Raw genomic sequence first — 19,453 nt, 5'->3', positions numbered from 1 at the left:
CAATCAACATTCAAAACTATTCCCAACTAAATATTCACAAGTTCAAAAATGTGTTTAGCAATACACGCCATATAATGAGTGTTTTGTATTGCATCATATCCATCTTCACTACTAGAAGCTTCATCATCGGCATGGTTTGAAGGATCACGACGAGAAGAATTAGCATCTGAGGAAGGCTCACGAGACCGGGGAATGGGGAAAGGACCACTAGCAAGAAGATTGGCCAGCTGACCTTGAAGGAGATTAAATTGTTGGTCCCTCCTTTCTAGCTGAACTTGAAGGGTATCAAATTGTTCAATCTCTCTTTTGTTCTCTAGCCTTTGTCTCTTCAAGCTTTGCTGTCAGCTTTGCGATCTTCTTCTCCATAGACGAGAGAGTCGACATATTAATTGCCTCGCCTTGGGCAGAAGTCCCCATACCTTGTAATCCAACCATGTAGCGCCGAAATGATCTCTCTGGAAGGCCGTATGATATCCCCTCTTTAGGACCACCGACAACATCCAACCATATATTCTGCGCTTCTTCGTCGGAAATAGGTGGTTGCTCGCCTTGCTCATTCGGTGGCAAGCTCTGAATGTACTCCTCCACATTAATCTTGTAGCGACCCTTTATTTAGAAGATAGAAAATTATTAACTATATAATATTATAAACATTAATTTCAAGTTATGAAACTTACATATGTAGTCTCTGCCCCATACTCGACCCATCTACTTGGATTTGTCGGTGTCTTCTTCTTCCGGATATGAGTCTCCATGATGAACTCATCATGAGTCATCTTCCTCCAATATGTTTTTCCTACAAATATAATAAAACATGCCAAATAAATTAAAATATATAAATATAGTTCGATAAAAATAGAATTAAATATTTTAAGAAATTACTAGTAGTCTCCTCGCAGTCCCCATGCTCCTTGGGCCCACACAGTGCAAGGAGCTACCCTTCTTAGATGCTCAGGCCTTCTTTCCTTGTTCACTCTTCTTCTCGAACTTCTCAGTGGACCACTGCCTCAGTAGACCCTCCCATATGTGCGATAGAATCCATGAAGGCTTCTTGGTCTTCTTTCGAGCACAATAGAAGGAATCAGATATTCTCTTACAGCATTTGAACTCAAAATTTATAAGAATGGCACTGTTATGCCGGTCCTCTCAAGGCACACTTAGTCTGAAAATGAAATGTGTAACGTTAGATGAAAATATTATTAATATAATTCTTAAATAGATAAGAATTATATTAAAACCTTAAATTGGTTGAAAATTTACTGCACGAGCTCCGGTGGAAAGTCACTCCAAGTCACATAGGGTGCATCATACAACCGGCCAAGAGCTTCAGAGATTATCTTTGTAGTCTGATGATTAGGTATGAACTTGCAAAATAGAAATTACATTAAATAAACAAGACTAGCTATTATAATTTAGCAAAGACAAAGAAGTAATAAATAAATCTTACCCATTGCCCTCAAGAATGATGATCATCCTATGATAACGATCATACCGCACTTTCTCTGGATCATTTTCCTCCAATGAATCTGAAGCGTGCGCAGAAGCGGAGGCATCTGGCTCAGCGCTACTATCCCGAAGGAAAAATCTAGAAATGCTAGGAGACGAACTCCGTGAAGAGGGAGACGGGGTCGCTGATGAAGATGGCTGCAATCCACACCCCTGCAATGATCTAGACCCCTGCTGCGATCCAGACCACTGCTGCGATCCAGCTGGCTGAAATCTAGATGAATGCGATCCGGCTGGTGATGAAACAAATAGAGTAGATGGCGGGCGTATCACCATATGGCCCTATGACTGCTGACTCGATGTACCCATGTAACTATATGCAGGATCATTGTCACGACCCAAAATCCATTAAAGGCCGTGATGGCTCCTAACACCGCTGTCAGGCAAGCCAACAATAATTAATTAACTTAATTGCTCATTTTAGTATTTTCAAATCATAATTTGGTTCAATTAAATAATAAAAGATAGAACTTACAGAGTAAATGATAATATTTTTGCAACTAAAATGCTGAACAACCCATAACCACTCCCAAAACCCGGTGTCACAAGTACATGAGCATTGACTAGGTAGTAAAATAAAATACAACATCTGTCCGGAATACAAACTAGACATTAAAAATATAAATAACTCTGAAGGAGACTCTGCTGGCTGCGGATCATAATATAGAATGCAGCTCATCTAAATCTCCGCATTAACCATACCTCTGCGCCCATAACGCCACTAGACATATATGTACCTGCATTAAAATGTGCAGTAAGTGTAGTAAGAGTACATAAATCAACGCGTACCCAGTAAGTATCCAGTCTAACCTCGAAGAAGTAGTGACGAGGGGTTGACTCTGATACTTACTATAGTCTAACAATAAGATACCGATATTATAATTAAACATGGATTGTATAAAACAACTGAAAACCCGATAACAAGAGGTAAGCAAACAATTCCTTTAATAATAGGAAGTTTCCAAATTTATTTTTTGTCATTTAAAAATTTATATCTCAAACCAATGAAGCAATATCAATTATTATTAGTTCCAAAGATTCATCATTCGCAAATCATGCCGAGGTCGTACGGCCTGATCCAACATATAATATTTAAGATGTGCACTGTAGAGGGTTGAACGACGCGAACCATAGATGCATCTATTTGCTATCGAGGCATTCGGCACGCTCTACAAAAAAGAGAAAAATACATTAAAACAACCAATTCAAGATTTATTAAGGGGTAAATGTTCAAAGAATTACCAATTCTCATTAACAGTCACATAAAATAAGTTTAATCGGTTACGATTACTTTGTTAAGTTTCAATATGATTTAAGCAAGTAAATAAACATGTAGGGTGTAAACATCGCAAGTATAACACAACTTGGGTCCTAGACTACCCGAACATAAGAAATATTTGTAGCTACGTACGGACTCTCGTCACCTAGTGCGTACGCAGCCCCCACAAATAGGAGCACATAATAATTTGATTCACCTATGGGGTTAATTCCCTCTTACAAGGTTAGAAAAGAGACTTACCTCGCTCATAAATTCCATAATCGGGTCCAAATCCTTTCCAACGACTCAAACTAATGCCCATCACTCCAAAACTAGTCAATAAATGTGCAAATCCATAAATATATACCCAATTCCATGTCCAATTTCGTGGTCAAATTCTAAAAATACCAAATTTTTTGTTTTCTACCAAAATCTTCCAATTTCCACTTTCCATGTTAATATATATATATATATATATATATTAAAATCTATATATAATCCAAGTATTTAACTCAAAATGAGAAAAAGTCACTTACCCCATAATAGAGTATGAAGATGGCACTCCAAACTTGCTCCAAAATCAGCTCCCATGGACGAAATGAAGTGGAATTGAGCCAAAACTCCGCTTTAAAAGACCACTCTGCCCAGCCGTCCTCCGCACCTGCGCTCACTGGACTACTCCTGCGGTTCCGTAGGTGCGGCAAAAATTTCGCTTCTGCGGAGATGCCCCCAGCTGCCCAGCCCGCTTCTACGCTCAACCACCCGTAGGTGCGAATCCGCTTCTGCGGCAAATCATCCGCACATGCGGACTGCCAGTCTCTCACTCCCTTTCTGCTTCTGCGATCTCGAGGATGCTTCTGCGGGCGCGCACCTGCAGCCCTCTTCACGTAGGTGCGATCGCACTAGATTCCCAGTTGTTTCAGCTCTTCATCCAAATCCAAATTTGATCTGTTGACCATCCAGAATCCACCCGAGGCCCCGTCCAATTACAACAACAGGTCCCATAGCATAAAACAAAACTTGCTCGAGGGCTCAAATCACATCAAACAACGTCAAAACCATTAATCGCACCCCAATTCAAGATTAATGAACTTTAGAACTTCAAACTTGTACATTCGATGCCGAAACCTATCAAATCACGTCCGATTGACCTCAACAGTCACATTTTACATTACGGACCTACTCCAACTTCCAGAATCAGAATCCGACTCCGATATCAAAAAGTCCACTCCCGGTCAAACGTCCCAAAAATCTTCAACTTCCCAACTTTCGCTAAATGACTCTGAAATGACCTACGGACCTCCAAATCCACATCCGGACACGCTCCTAAGACCAGAATCACCATACGGAGCTATTCCCAATCTCAAAATTCCAAACGGACATCGATAACATTAAAATACACTTCAATCCAAATTTATGAATTCCTTCCAAATGCCAACTTTCCACAATAGGTGCCAAAACGCTCTCGGGACATCCAAAACCCGATCCGGACATACGCCCAAGTCCAAAATCATCATATGAGACTATTAGAACCTTCAAATCCTGATTCTGAGGTCATTTATAAACATTCCAAACCTTAGTAAGTTTTCCAACTTAAAGCTTCCAAAATGAGAATTTTCCATCTAAGTCAGCCCTGAACTTCCCCAAATTCAATTCCGATCATACTTGCAAGTCATAATACCTGAAGTAAAGCTACTCATACCCTTAAACCATCGAACGACATGCTAGGGATAAAAACTACCGGTCGGATCATTACAATCATGTGGAGGAAGGGGTAATAACCCTATGGTGGAGAATGGTAAGAATATTGCTGGGAGGGCGAATGGTAGGTAGTCTGATGAATACATGGATGTGGTGGAATAGATATGTGCCTAGAAGATTGTTGTCGGCCATCAGTAGCGAAGGGATGCAGGTGTGGAGTGGAAGGAAGCGAGGGTGTAGCACCATCATCCTGATCAATAGGCCTCTTATCCTTCCTAGACCTACCTCGACCCTACCGGTCATCAGTATAAATTAAAGAAAATGTTAGAATTGAGAATATAAATCTATATAAGTTGAGAGCGCTTGAAAATACTAACATGCTAGTCGTCTTCGAAGTATCCTTCCTCATCCTAAAATTCCTCCTCTTCACTTATTTCATTTTTATTAGGTGATTCTTCATCCTTATTTTCTATGATTGTTATTTCCTCCATATCAACTTCTTCTAATATGCGTTGAGGATGCTCCAAGTCATTTTCTAACTGATCATCTACCATTTGGTTAACATTTGAGGTATAAGCAGCATCTAGCACATTCTCAACTTCCACCCTACCAACATGCTTAGTTTTTATTACAATCAACCAATCAGACTTATCCCTCAGCAATGGATATGGAGCATAATACACTTGCCTAACTTTCTACAATTATAAAAGGATCATAGCGATCATACTCCCTCTTTTTGTTAACCTCAATTATGTTGTACTGCGAGTGTACATTTGTAGCTCTTCTAGGTGTTGGGTCAAACCACTTGCATCAGAAAAGTATGATCTTCTTATTGGGTCAACCTGAATATGATAATTGTTGAATCTCTTTGATCACACCATAATAATCATTTTCCCCATCCTAATTGCCTTCACCACTTTTGACATATACCTGGAACGACTCGACTTGTCATTTTGAGAATTTATGTTCCGTTCAGTGACTTAAGGTCCTGAGCAGCTTTGCAATATAAATTATGACTTGCGTCTGTGGTCGAGTTTGGTTTATGGAAGATTCAGAATTTAATTAAAAGAACAATTCTTATTTTTAAAGCTTAAATGGAAAGAGTTGATCGTAGTTTGATTTTTGAGAAAAACAACTCCGGAATGAAAATTTGATGATGTCAATAGCTTTGTATGGTGATTTAGGACATAGGAGTAAGTCTGGATTTGGATTTGGAAGTCCGTAGGACAATTCGACGCATTTTGGCGAAAGTTAAAAAATGGAAGTTTTTTAGAAAGTTTGACCGGGGAGTTGACTTTTGGATATCTCGGTCAAAATCCAGTTCTGAAAATTTTCATAAGTCTGTTATGTCATTTAAGACTTGTGTAAAATATTTGAGGTCAATCGGACTCGATTTGATAGGGTTCGGCATCGAATGTAGAAGTTGGAATTAGTTCGTTTTATTAGGATTGAATTGGGGTATGATTCATGTTTTTAGCATTGTTTGATGTGATTTGAGGCCTCGACTAAGTCTGTAATATGTTTTGAGACTTGTTGGTATGTTCGTACTGGATCCCGAGGGGCTCAGCTGAGTTTCGAAGTGGTTTCGGACCATTTCTAGGGTGAGTTTCGAAGTGGTTTCGGACAATTTCTAGGCCATTTTTAACTGCTGGTTTTTGGCTACAGCAGTGTGCATCGCAGAAATTTCTGTTGCACAGGGCTGACTTTCGAAGCTTATATCTCGTAATCTGCAAGGAATTTGGAGATGATCCAAAAATGAAAGTTGTAGCCCTTTGAGTCTAGTTTCCAGAAATGTAACCATTCATTATTTGGACATTTTTACAGAAAGTTATGATCCACTAACCAAAGCCTGGTACTATAATTATTTTTTCTGATAGTGTGCATCACAGAAATTTCTGCTGCACATGCTGTCTTTGGAAGCTTATATCTCATAATCTATAAGGAATTTGGCAATGATCCAAATATTAAAGTTGTAGCCCTTTGTATCTAGTTTTCATAAATTTAAATCGTTTGGCAGTTGGAGTTGGGTACAAAATGCTATGGTTGATCCACTATAGGCTGTCTGGAAAGAGTTTTTGGATGAGTTTGGTGTTTTAAGCATAAACATGTAATGATCCAAAGGTCCATTTTTAGTTCTAGAGATCGAAAATCGATTTTGAGACTTCCAGGAGTTTGCTAATGAATTATTGGAGTGATCTGGAATGTTTGGTCTAATTTCATCAAGTCGTGATTGGGTTTTTAGAGCGAAACATGAGTTAATTTTTTAACGAGCAAAATTGTTATCGCATTGAGCAAATGAGCTCTGAATTGAGTTTCGATTGAATGAGTAGGTTCGTATTATTATTATTATTATTATTATTATTATTTGTGAATCATAGGAACAAGAATCGTCGAATTTCGAATTCGTATGAAGGTGTTAGAGTCTTTTTAGTGAAACATAAACTGCTGGAGTAAACAGTTTTGGTGCGCACCTTTAGCGACCAAATTTGGTTGTAGCAACAAGAATTGGACTTTTAGCGACCGGAATAGTATTTTTTTGGGAAGAAACTTAAGGACCAAAAATGGTCATTTCCTTCATTTCGTTTTGGATTTTTGGACCACGGTTCTTGGGCGATTTTGAGGATTTCTTCAAGACTTCAACTTGGGTAAGTGTCCTATATCCATAAGTGAATATATGTCATAAATCCATGGTTATATTCAGCATTTAATTCAGATTTAAAGGGAAGATATTGGGATTTTTGCAAAATTTTTCAAAAAAGGAAAATTTAGATTTGGAGGCCGAGTTATTATCGGAATGTAATAAAATTGGTATGGTTGAACTCGTATCGGAATGGGTGTTCAGATTTCATAAAGATTCTGATGAGTTCCGAGATGCGAGCCCCGCATTGACTTTGGTTGACTTTTTAAATGTGAAATTCTAAGTCGACATTTTAGTATCCGGAATTATTTCCTATGAATTTTAATGAAGTTATACAATTAATTTTGATAGATTTGAGATGTCCAGAGGTTAAATCAAGCAAGAAGGACTTCAAAAAGGTAAGTATCTTGCCTAACCTTGAGTGGGGGAATTACCCCTTAGGCATTGAGTCTTATGTGGATATTGCGTGATTGAAAGCCGTGTACACGTGGTGGCGAGTACGTACTTGGTTTATATGTGCAAATTGTATCGGTTGAAATTCGTAGATGCCCTTATGTATTAAATTGGAAAATTGTTGGAACTTAGTAAGTCCCTGAATTGTCATGCCCCATTCGTTGTTTGTCGAATTTATATTTTATATTATAATTTGGTGTTATTGTCATTTGGATTTTATGTGAACTCTGTGTGTTGTTGATTTGATATTCTTCTTGGAATTAAATTCATTATGGAATCCTTATCTGCAAATAATTATTAAATAAGTTAAAATTGAGGCATTAATTTAAATTTATTAAAATTTGGATTAATGAAGGCGTTGTCCTATGCTGAGTTACTTTTCCATCTCTGTTGTTGTTTTGAGGTTTTATATACGTTGTGTGGAGCCTTGGGCTATTTGTTGAGAAATTTATTAATTTGCTATATCTTTGGAATTGGTTGTGGTCATTGGAAACATTGTGATATGAATTGATTGTGTTGTGTTGTCGTGATAATAGCTCGTGTAAATTATTGTGTGATTTGAGTTATTATTATGAGGATATAAGGGTGGCATTCCACTGTTGATATTATGTGGGTATAAGGGTGGCATTTCACTGTGGTTATATGTGATGGGATATTGTCTGGGTGGAGTGATAAGGGTGGCCATTATACGGAGCGATAAGGGCAGCTATAGGAGCGATAAGGGTGGCTATGGGAGCAATAAGGGTGGCTATAGGAGAGATAAGGGTGGCTATTGTCAAGGATGATATGTGATGATGTGGGATTATTGTGTTGGTGATTTTTATGTGATGTTGTGATTTTCCTTGTGTTTATCCTTATATCTTGTGCAACTTGTCTTGTTGTTTCAGTAAACTTGATAATAGTCTCATCTATGTTGAAATCGTGAGCCTGTGGCTATTGCCGGGTAGATAATATTATATGGGATCGGGTTGCACGCCGCAACATATATGATTAATGTTATATGGGATCGGGTTGCACGCCGCAAAAGATATGATTAGTGTTATATGGGATTGGGTTGCACGCCGCAACAAATATGAAATGTTGACACGAGGTGTCGGGGGAAAATATGATGGTTTTATTATTGGCACATGAATGGTCCATGCAGATGATGATTTAAATATGGACACGAGGTGCCGTGAAAATATGAAAGTAGGCTAAGACCCGCGTTAAGAAAAATATGAAAGTGGGCTAAGACCCGTATTTTATGAGTATGAAATGAGGTGTCACAGGGTAACATTTATTTGAAAGAATGTTATATATAAAATATATTTATTTGAAAGAATTATATTCGAAAGATATCTATTTGAAAGATATTTATTTGAAGGAAGTATATTCGAAATATATTTATTGGAAAGGATTATATTCTAGAGATTTTTATTAAAAAACTTATAGATGAAATGTGTATATTTTGAAGGGCTTGATTATTGATTGTACTTGTGTCCATTATCTGTTTGAGCAATATTTATGGAATTCTTGCTGCTTTGCTGTTTACATCACTAGTTGATTATTGTTGCTATTACTGCTATCTGTTTTCTACTCCCTCCATTCCAGTTTATGTGGAATTGTTTTCTATTTGAGCAATGAGAATCCTTTATAACCACACAAATACTCTGGGCCCTTTTTGAATTGTTTAGGACCACAAATTTCAAAAGTCTTTATTTTTTCTTAACTTCGTGCCCAGTCAAACGGATTCACATAAATTGGAACGGAGGTAGTATTACTTTTGTATACTATATTGCACAGATTATTAGACTAGTGAGCGTCTTGACTGTACCTCGTCACTACTCAACCTAGGTTAGTCTTGATACTTACTGGTTACCGACTTTGGTGTACTCATACTATATTTTTGCACATTTTTGTGCAGATTCAGGTATCGTAGATATCGGACTCGGACAAAGTTAGAGTGTGATCGCAAGGACTTAAGGTAGAGCTACTTGGTCGTCACAGTCCCTTTGAGTCTTTCCATTTTTATTGTACTGTTAATTTCTTATTCGAACGGTATTGTATATTCGGTCCTTGAGATCATTCCATGTATTCAGTTAGAGTTCGTGTCCCAGTATTACCAATCTTGGGAGGTTGTTTGAATATTTTCGCTGTTAGTTTTGATACTTGTATTAAATTATATGTTTAAAAAAAATGGCTAGAATTGTTATTATAATCGGCTTACCTAGTCTTAGAGACTAAGTGCCATCACGACGCCTGTGGTGGGATTTTGGATCGTGACGAGTTGGTATCAGAGCTCTAGGTTTATAGGTTCTATGAGTCACGAACGAGTTTAGTAAAGTCTTGCGGATCGGTATGGAGACGTCTGTACTTATCTTCGAAAGGCTACAGAACTCTTAGGAAATTTCCACTTCTTTCATTACTGTCGTGCGGAATTTGTTGAATTTGGATTTGAGCCTTTGTATATCTATTCTCTCACAGATGGTGAGGACACGTGATACCTAGTCAGCTGAGCAGACACTCGCGTATACAGCTAGGGCCTCAAGAGGCTAGGGTCAAGGTAGAGGCCAAGGAAATGAACGTGTCACAGCTAGAACATCGGTCAGAGGAGCAGTTCAGGAGCCACTAGTAGCTCCAGTTGGGGGACAGGCACCAGAGACACCTGTTGTTACCCCCGAACTTCAGGAGACTTTAGCACAGTTCCTGAACATGTTTGGTACTATAACGACCCGACCAGTCGTTTTGCTTTCTAGAACCCCATTTCCCTAAATAAGACTTCCCGTACTTTATTTTACTGATTTATAACTTGCGGGGATGGTTGATTCGGGATTTAGAAGAGTTTGGGTTGAAATCGGAATACTTAGTTCCTTAAGGTTGGCTTGAAAGGTCAAGTTTAACTTTGGTCAACATTTTTAGTAAACGACCTCAAAATCGGGATTTGACGGCTCCAATAGGTTTGTGTGATCATTTTGGACTTGGGCATATGTTCGGATTGAGTTTTGGGGAACCGAGGAGTGTTTTGGCGCCTAATAGTGAAAGTTGGTTCTTAAAGGTTTTTGAAGTTCTTTAAATTTGGTTTGGTGTAGGTTTTGGTGATACCGAGGTCTGAATGGAATTCCGAGATTGGGAATAGTTCTGTAATGTCATTTAAGACTTGCACGCAAAATTTGGTGTCATTCCAAGTTGATTTGATAGGAATCGGATGAGCAGAAGTCTTTTTAGAAGTTTTTGAATTCATAAGTCAATTCATGCATTTTGGCGTCTGATTCTTGGTTTTTGATATTATTTCCTGGTTTTGATCGCTCGAGCGAGTTTATATGAGGTTATTAGACTTGTGTGGATAGTTGGTGTGGAGCCCTGAGGGCTCGGGTGAGTTTTGGACGTTCAGAAGGAATGAAAACACATCAGTTTTTTGGTGTTTCTTGGCAGCAGTTGCAGGTCTCGCAAATGCGAGAAATTGTACGCAAATGCAAACCTTGCATTTGCGAGAAGGGCTTCGCAATTGCGAAGAAGACCGACCTAGGCATTGTTCGCATTTGCGACATATTTGCTGCATTTGCGATCCCATCAGAGTTCGCATTTGCGACCCTAACAGCTGAAGGCCAAGCTTCGCATTTGCGAGAGTTGTGTCGCATTTGCGAACCTAGTGTCGCAAATGCAACATCAGAGGCATGTGCCCAGCACATTTAATGTGCGACTTAGGCCATTTATCTCACATTTCTTTTCATCTCTTGGGCGATTCTTGGAGCTTTTGGAAAAAGGTTTTCACCTAGCACTTTGAGGTAAGTAATTCCTACACAACATGAGTTAAATACATAGATTATGGGTAGATTATAACATGTAAATCAGTAAAAACCATGGATTTAGGTGGAAACCTAGGTGTTTGACAAAAATGAGATTTAACCAGGAAATGTTTTTACGGAACTTAGTAAAAATCATATATTTATGTTCCTAGGGTTATGGGTAACAACTTTCTTTAATGATTTCCGGAATCCGAGCTTGTGGGCCCGGGGGTGAATTTTAGGAATCTTGCAATTTAGGTTGGGCAATCACTTAAATGGTGGAATTATGAACTTTTGAGCATAGATTGATTAGTTTATGTAATGTTTGACTAGCTTTGAGTCGTTTGGCGTCAAACTTGGAGGTTTGAGCGCATTCTTGAATTGGGAAGTAGGATTTGAGACGAGGTATGTCTCCTTTCTAACCTTGTAGAGGGAATTAACCCCATATGTGAATTAAATAAATGTGTGTACTTAATTGTGGGGGGCTACGTACATACGAAGTGACGAGAGTCCGTACGTAGCTACTATTATGCTATTGTCCGGGTCGTTCGGGACCCGTATCATGTTATACTTGGAATGTTTGGGCCCTTACTTGCTAATATAATCACTTAAATCATGATAGAAATGGATAAAAGAATTTTATAAGGTTAAATTCACTTACTTGAAGGTTTGTATGAGATACTTGACTGTAAATGAGAAACATGTGTGTTCTTGAAAATAATTGTTATTTGTGAATCGGGACGAGCGCCTCGGTAGTAAATAGATGCATCTATGGTTCACACCGTTCGACCCTCCGGCAGTGCACAGTTTAAATATTTTGTTGGATCGGGTCGTACGACCTCGGCATAATTGCGCATGCTAATTATTTATAAATTCTCCATGATTTATTCTACTTAAATGCCTTGAAATGTAAGTTGCTAAGTAGTATTACTGAAATTTATGTTATAATTGTGAAAGAAGGACTTATCTCTTCCTGTTGTTGAACTGACAGCATCATTCATGATATCCATGCTTAGCATAGTACTTTAATTATATTATTTTTGGCCTAGTAAGTGTCAAGTCGGCCCCCCGTCACTACTTATTCGAGGTTAGGTGGGATACTTATTGGGTACATATTGTTTGTGTACCCATACTACACTTATGTACTTAATTGTACAAGATCTGAGGTTGGTGCATCTAGTTACCCGCCCGGCGCGCATACTTGATATTGGACCGAGACTTTACGGTGAGTTGCCCCTTTCTGAGCCGTTCAGCAGCATGCCGGAGTTTCTCTTTTATTTTTATCTGTCTATTTTGTTTCAGACAGTAGGATAGTAATCTTTTGTATATTCTACTAGTTGCCCACATACTTGTGACACCAGATCTTGGCACGTATTAGTAGACTTTGGTTTTTGGGTTGTAATCCAATAGTTATAACTACTTTTACATGTTTTCGTTTGTTTGCCTTAAAAATCCTTTATTTACCAAATATTTTAAAATAAGAAAAGCCAAAGGGGAAATCACTAAGTTGTTCACTGTTGGCTTGTCCAGCAACGGTGCTGGACGCCATCACAGCCTGACATGGAGTTGGGTCGTGGCAATATGGTATCAGAGCACTAGGTTCACGTAGGTCTCACAAGTTATGGGCTGGCCTAGTAGAGTCTTGCCGATCGTTGCCGAGACGTCCGTGCTTATCTTCGAGAGGCTATGGGGTGTTAAGAAACTACTCATTTTTCATCTCATATCGTGCAAATGATGGTATACTAAATTTCCTTCTGGTATTCTCTCACAGATGGTGAGGACGCGTATGTCAGACATTCCAGACCCAGGGGGGCTGCTCCCCCCGTTGCTAGAGGCCTAGGTAGAGGCCGAGGGAGGGCACCAACCCGAGGTAGGGGACGAAGGCATCCCAGAGCTACCCCAGTAGCACCCCCAGCAGATCCAGTGAAGGATCCCATTATTGAGGAGCAGGGCGAGGTGCCTGCCGCAGAGCCAATCCCGGTAGATTTCATGACAGCACCAGGCTTTCAGGAGGTCATGGGCCGTATGATATGGTTCATGGATTCTATGACTCAGGTTAGTTTATTTCGAGAAGAACCAACCACATCTCAGGCGGGAGGGGGAGCACAGACCCCTACTGCCCAGGCTCCAGGGCATACAACTGCAGTGTATCAGACTCTTGGTACATTACCCGCGGATGGGGCCCAGCCAGTTACAGCAGTGGCACCTAAGCCTAGATCGACTGCGGATGGCGATATGCAGAAGTTATTAGACAGATAGACTAGGTTACACCCTCCTGTCTTCGGAAGCGAGCGTCATGGGGATGCCCAGGATTTCATTGATAGGTGCCGGGATAGACTGTATAACATGAGGATACTGGAATCTCATGGGGTTGATTTCACTACTTTCCAGCTGGAGGGCAGGGCCCGTAGGAGGTGGCAATCTTATCTTCTTGGCAGACTAGCGGGTTATCCTCCCATGACTTTGAGCCAATTCACATAGCTTTTCCTGGATTGGTATATTCTACCCTCCGAGAGGGAAGAGTTGTTGTATCAGTTTGAGTAGCTTGAGCAAGGTCAGATGTCAGTGACCGACTATGAGGCAAGGTTTTCTGAGTTTTCTCGCCATGCACTTATGATACTTCCTACGGACGCAGAGAGAGTGTGAGGTTTGTTGCGGGACTGCACTCCGGTATTAGGTCCAATATGGCCCAAAAGGTTGGGATGGAGACTTCTTACCAGCTGGTAGTGGAGATTGCTCGGAGGATTGAAGGCTATCCGTGAGAGGGGGAGAAAGCAGATGCAGCAGGATAAGAGGGCCCGTTTCTCTGGAGAGTTTAGAGGTGCCTCGGCTAGGGGCAGAAGTCAGTTTGTGAGGGGTGAGCCTTGCAGTCCCCCATATTCATCACCACCACCTCCTCGAGGTCCTCTAGCGCGCCCCTATTTCAGCGCCATGCCAGAGAGTTCTTACCGCCCACCAGCCATCCAGGGTTCTTCCAGTGGGTACTCAGGTCACCAGGGTTCATCCAGCTCATATTTTAGTACCATGCCAGAGAGTTCATACCAGCCATCGGCTATTCAGGCTTTTTCCAGTGGGTTGACAGGCATCAGAGTCAGACATCAGGCCTACAGATCACCGCATCGAGGGGTTATTTCGAGTGCGGAGATTTCGGTCACATGAGGAGATTCTGCCCCAGGCTTTAAGGCAAGGTAGTGCAGTAGGGCCAGCAGCCCACGATTTCAGCACCAGCTATCCGGCCATCCAGGGATGGGAGGGCAGGCTGGTAGGGGCCATCCTAGAGGTAGAGGCTAGGTAGGGGGAGGCCAGTCAACTACTGTTCAGTTAGGCGGGGGCCAGCCCCCGGCGCTCCAGCCAGATTCTATGCTTTTCCGGCCAGACTAGATGCATTGGCCTCAGATGCCGGGATCGCATGTATTATTTCTATATGCAGTAGGGATGCTTCATTATTATTTGATCCAGGTTCTACCTATTCATATGTGTCATCTTTGTTTGCTCATTTCCTGGTTATTTCTCGTGAGTCCTTGGGTACTCCTGTTTATGTGTTCACTCATGTGGGCGATTCTGTGGTTGTGGATTGGATCTATCGGTCCTGTGTGGTCATATTATGTGGTTACGAGACTAGAGCGGACCTTCCGCTACTTGATATGATCGACTTTAAGGTAATCCTAGGCATGGACTGGTTATCTCTATATCACGTCATCCTTGATTGTGATGCCAAGACTATTACCTTAGCGATGCTAGAATTACTAAGATTGGAGTGGAAGGGTTCCTCATTTAGTACAGCTAGTCGGGTCATCTCTTTTCTGAAGGCTCGACATAAGGACGAGAAGGGTTGTTTGGCTTATCTAGCTTATGTTCGGGACACCATCGCAGAGTCTCCATCGATTGATTCAGTGCCAGTAGTTCGGGAGTTCGCCGATGTGTTTCCTTCTGACCTTCCAGGCATGCCGCCAGATCATGATATTGATTTCTGTATTGATTTGGATCCAGGCACCCAACCTATATCTATCCCACCATACCGTATGACTCCGAAAGAGTTGAAGGAGTTGAAGTAGCAGCTTGAGGAGTTGTTAGCAAAGCGGTTTGTGAGACCAAGTGTATCATCTTAGGGTGCACTAGTGTTATTTGTGAAGAAGAAAGATGGTACTATGCGGATGTGCATTGATTACCGCCTGTTGAACAAGGTTACCATCAAGAACAAGTACTTGTTGCCGTGTATCGATGATTTGTTTGACCAGTTGCAGGGTGCTAGGGTGTTTTTTTAAGATCGACTTGAGATCGGGGTACCATCAGTTGAAGATTCGGGACTCAGATGTTCCGAAAACTACCTTCCATACCAGATATGGTTATTATGAGTTTCTAGTGATGTCCTTCGGCTTGACTAATGCCCCAGCGGCATTTATGGATCTGATGAACCGGGTGTTCAGGCCCTATATTGATTCCTTTGTTATTGTCTTCATTGATGACATCTCGATTTACTCACGTAGCCTGGGGGAGCACAAGCAACATTTGAGAGTGGTACTTTAGACGTTGCGAGAACAGAAGCTATATGCTAAATTCTCCAAGTGTGAGTTTTGGCTAGAGTCTATGGCATTCTTGGGGCATATTGTATCAGGAGAAGGTATTAAGGTGGATCCCAAGAAGATTGAGGCAGTTCAGAGTTGGCCTCGTCCCACTTCGGTGACTGAGATTAGGAGTTTCCTAGGGTTAGTAGGTTATTATTGCCGATTTGTGCAGGGTTTCTTATCCATTGCAGCACCTTTGACTAGATTGACCCAGAAGGGTGCCCCTTTACGTTGGTCTGATGGTTGTTAGGCGAGCTTTCAAAAGCTCAAGACAGCCTTGACTACAACACCAGTTTTAGTGTTGCCTTTCGGTTCGGGGATGTATATTGTGTATTGCAAAACTTCACGCGTTGGCTTGGGTTGTGTATTGATGCAGAAGGGCCGAGTTATTTCATACGCTTCACGTTAGCTAAAGTTCCATGAGAAGAATTATCATGCGCATGATTTAGAGTTAGCCGCGATTGTTTATGCTCTTTAGATATGGAGGCATTATCTGTATGGGGTATCATGTGAGGTTTATACTGATCATCGTAGCTTACAACATTTGTTCAAGCAAAGGGATCTCAATTTGATGCAGCGTAGATAGCTTGAGTTACTGAAGGATTATGATATCACCATTCTTTATCATCCGGGTAAGGCAAATGTGGTCGTGGATGCCTTAAGCAGGAAGGCAGAGAGTATGGGTAGCTTGGCATTTATTTCAGCGAAGGAGAGGCCACTAGCTATGGACATTTAGTCCTTGGCTAACAGACTTGTGAGGTTCGATATTTCAGAGCCCAGTGGAGTTCTTGCATGTGTTGTTGCTCAGCCTTCATTATTGGGGCAGATCAAGGCCCGACAGTTTGATGATCCGCAATTAGTAGTTATTAGAAAGACGGTACTACAGGATGGTGCTGAAGAAGTTTCTATTGGCGGGGATGGTGTTTTGTGACTCTAGAGTCGTCTATGTGTTCCTAATGTTGATGGCTTGAGGGAGAGGATTCTAGAGGAGGCACACAGATCTCGGTATTCTATTCACCCAGGTGCTACAAAGATGTATCGTGACCTGACACAGCATTATTGGTGGCGGCGGATGAAGAGAGACATAGAGGAGTATGTAGCTAGGTGTCTAAATTGCCAGCAGGTCAAGTATGAGCACCAAAGGCCAGGTGGCCTACTTCAGCAGGTGACTATACCTGAGTAGAAATGGGAGCGCATCACTATGGACTTCGTAGCTGGATTGCCGTAGACCTTGCGAAAGTTTGATGCAGTTTGGGTCACTGTCGACAAATTGACCAAGTCGGCACACTTCAGTCCGGTTGTGACTACCTATACTTCAGAGAAATTGGCCCAGATTTATATTAGGGAAGTAGTTCGGTTGCACGGTGTGCATGTTTCCATCATATCAGATATTGGAGGACATGCTGGGGAGTCGTACAGAGTGAGTTGAAGACTTGTATAGAGCTCAGCACAGAGTTTCATCCACAGACCAATTGGCAGTCAGAGCGGACAATTCAGATATTGGAGGACATGCTGAGAGCATGTGTGATTGACTTTGGGGGACAGTGGGATCAGTTATTGCCATTGGCCGAGTTTGCTTACAACAACAGTTATCAGTCCAGCATCAAGATGGCCCCATTTGAGGCTTTATATGGTCGACAATGTCGTTCTCCCATCGGGTGGTTTGAGCCCGGCGAGACTAGGTTATATGGTACTGATCTGGTGAAGGATGCCTTGATAAAGGTAAAGTACAAGATAAAGTTGATTCAGGAGCGACTTCGCACAGCACGGTCCAGACAGAAGAGTTACGCGGATCAGAAGGCGCGTGATGTATCATTTATGGTAGGCGAGAAGGTTCTCTTGAAAGTCTTGCCGATGAAGGGTATTATGAGATTCGGAAAGAAGGGCAAGTTGAGCCCAAGGTTTATAGGCCCATTTGAGGTGTTGAGGCGAGTTGGGGAGGTTTCTTATGAGCTTGACTTACCTCCTAGCCTATCAGGGGTTCATCCGGTTTGTCACGTGTCTATGCTCCGGAGGTATCATGCCGACCTGTCACATGTGTTAGACTTCAGCACTATTCAGCTTTATGAGAGCTTGGGTTATGAGGAGGAGCCAGTTGCCATTGTTATTAGACAGGATCGCCAGTTGAGATCCAAGAGGATTTTTGCGGTAAAGGTTCAGTGGAGGGGCCAACCAGTCGAGCAGGCGACGTGGGATTCCGAGGATGAACGTTTGTTTAAGAGGTGGAGAATGTAATGACCCGACCGGTCGTTTTTCCTTCTAGAACCCCATTTAACTAAATAAGACTTCCCGTACTTGCTTTTACTGATTTATGACTTGCGGGGATGGTTGGTTCTGGATTTAGAAGAGTTTGGGTTGAAATCCGAACACTTAGTTCCTTAAGGTCGGCTTGAAAGGCGAAATTTGACTTTGGTCAATATTTTTAGTAAACGACCTCGAAATCAGGATTTGACGGTTCTAATAGGCTCGTGTGGTGATTTCGGACTTGGGTGTATGTTCGGATTGAGTTTTGGGGGACCCGGGAACGTTTTGATGCCTAATAGTGAAAATTGGTTCTTGAAAGTTTTTGAAGTTCTTTAAATTTGGTTTAAAGTACATTTTGGTAATACCGAGGCCCGAATGGAGTTGCGAGATCGGGAATAGTTCCATAATGTCATTTAAGACTTGCACACAAAATTTGGTATAATTCCGAGTTGATTTGATAGGAATCAGACAAGCAGAAGGCTTTTTAGAAGTTTTTGAATTCATAAGTCAATTCATGCGTTTTGGCATTCAATTCTTGGTTTTTGATGTTATATTTGGGTTTTGATCGCTCGAGCGAGTTTATATAAGGTTATTAGACTTGTGTGGATAGTTGGTGTGGAGGCCCGAGGGCTCGGGTAAGTTTTGTACGTTCGGAAGGAATGAAAACACATCAGTTTCTCGTGTTTCTTAGTAGCAGTTGCAGGTCTCGCAAATGCGAGAAACTGTTCGCAAATACAAATCGCGCATTTGCGAGGGCTTCGCAATTGCGAAGAAGACCAACCTAGGCAGTGTTCGCATTTGCGACACATTTGCTGCATTTGCGATCCCAACAGAGTTCGCATTTTCGACCCTCGTATTTACGAACCTGGTGTCGCAAATGCGACATCAGAGGCCTGTGCCCAGCTCATTTAATGCGCGACTTAGGCCATTTATCTCACTTTTATTTCATCTCTTGGATGATTCTTGGAGCTTTTAGAAGAGGGTTTTCACCTAGCACTTTGAGGTAAGTAATTCCTACACAACATGAGTTAAATAGATAGATTATGGGTAGATTATAACATGTAAATTAGTAAAAACCATGGATTTAGGTGAAAACCTAGGTGTTTGACAAAAATGAGATTTAACCACGAAATGTTTTTACGGAACATAGTAAAAATCATATATTTATGTTCCTAGGGTTTTGGGTAACAACTTTCTTTAAAGATTTTCGGAATCCGAGCTTGTGGGCCCAGGGGTGAATTTTAGGAATCTTGCAATTTAGGTTGGGCAATCACTTAAATGGTGGAATTGTGAACTTTTGAGCATAGATTGATTAGTTTATGTA

Source organism: Nicotiana tomentosiformis, chromosome 4 (assembly GCF_000390325.3).
Source record: "Nicotiana tomentosiformis chromosome 4, ASM39032v3, whole genome shotgun sequence".
Lineage (NCBI taxonomy): Eukaryota > Viridiplantae > Streptophyta > Magnoliopsida > Solanales > Solanaceae > Nicotiana > Nicotiana tomentosiformis.
This window is presented reverse-complemented; position numbering follows the sequence as displayed.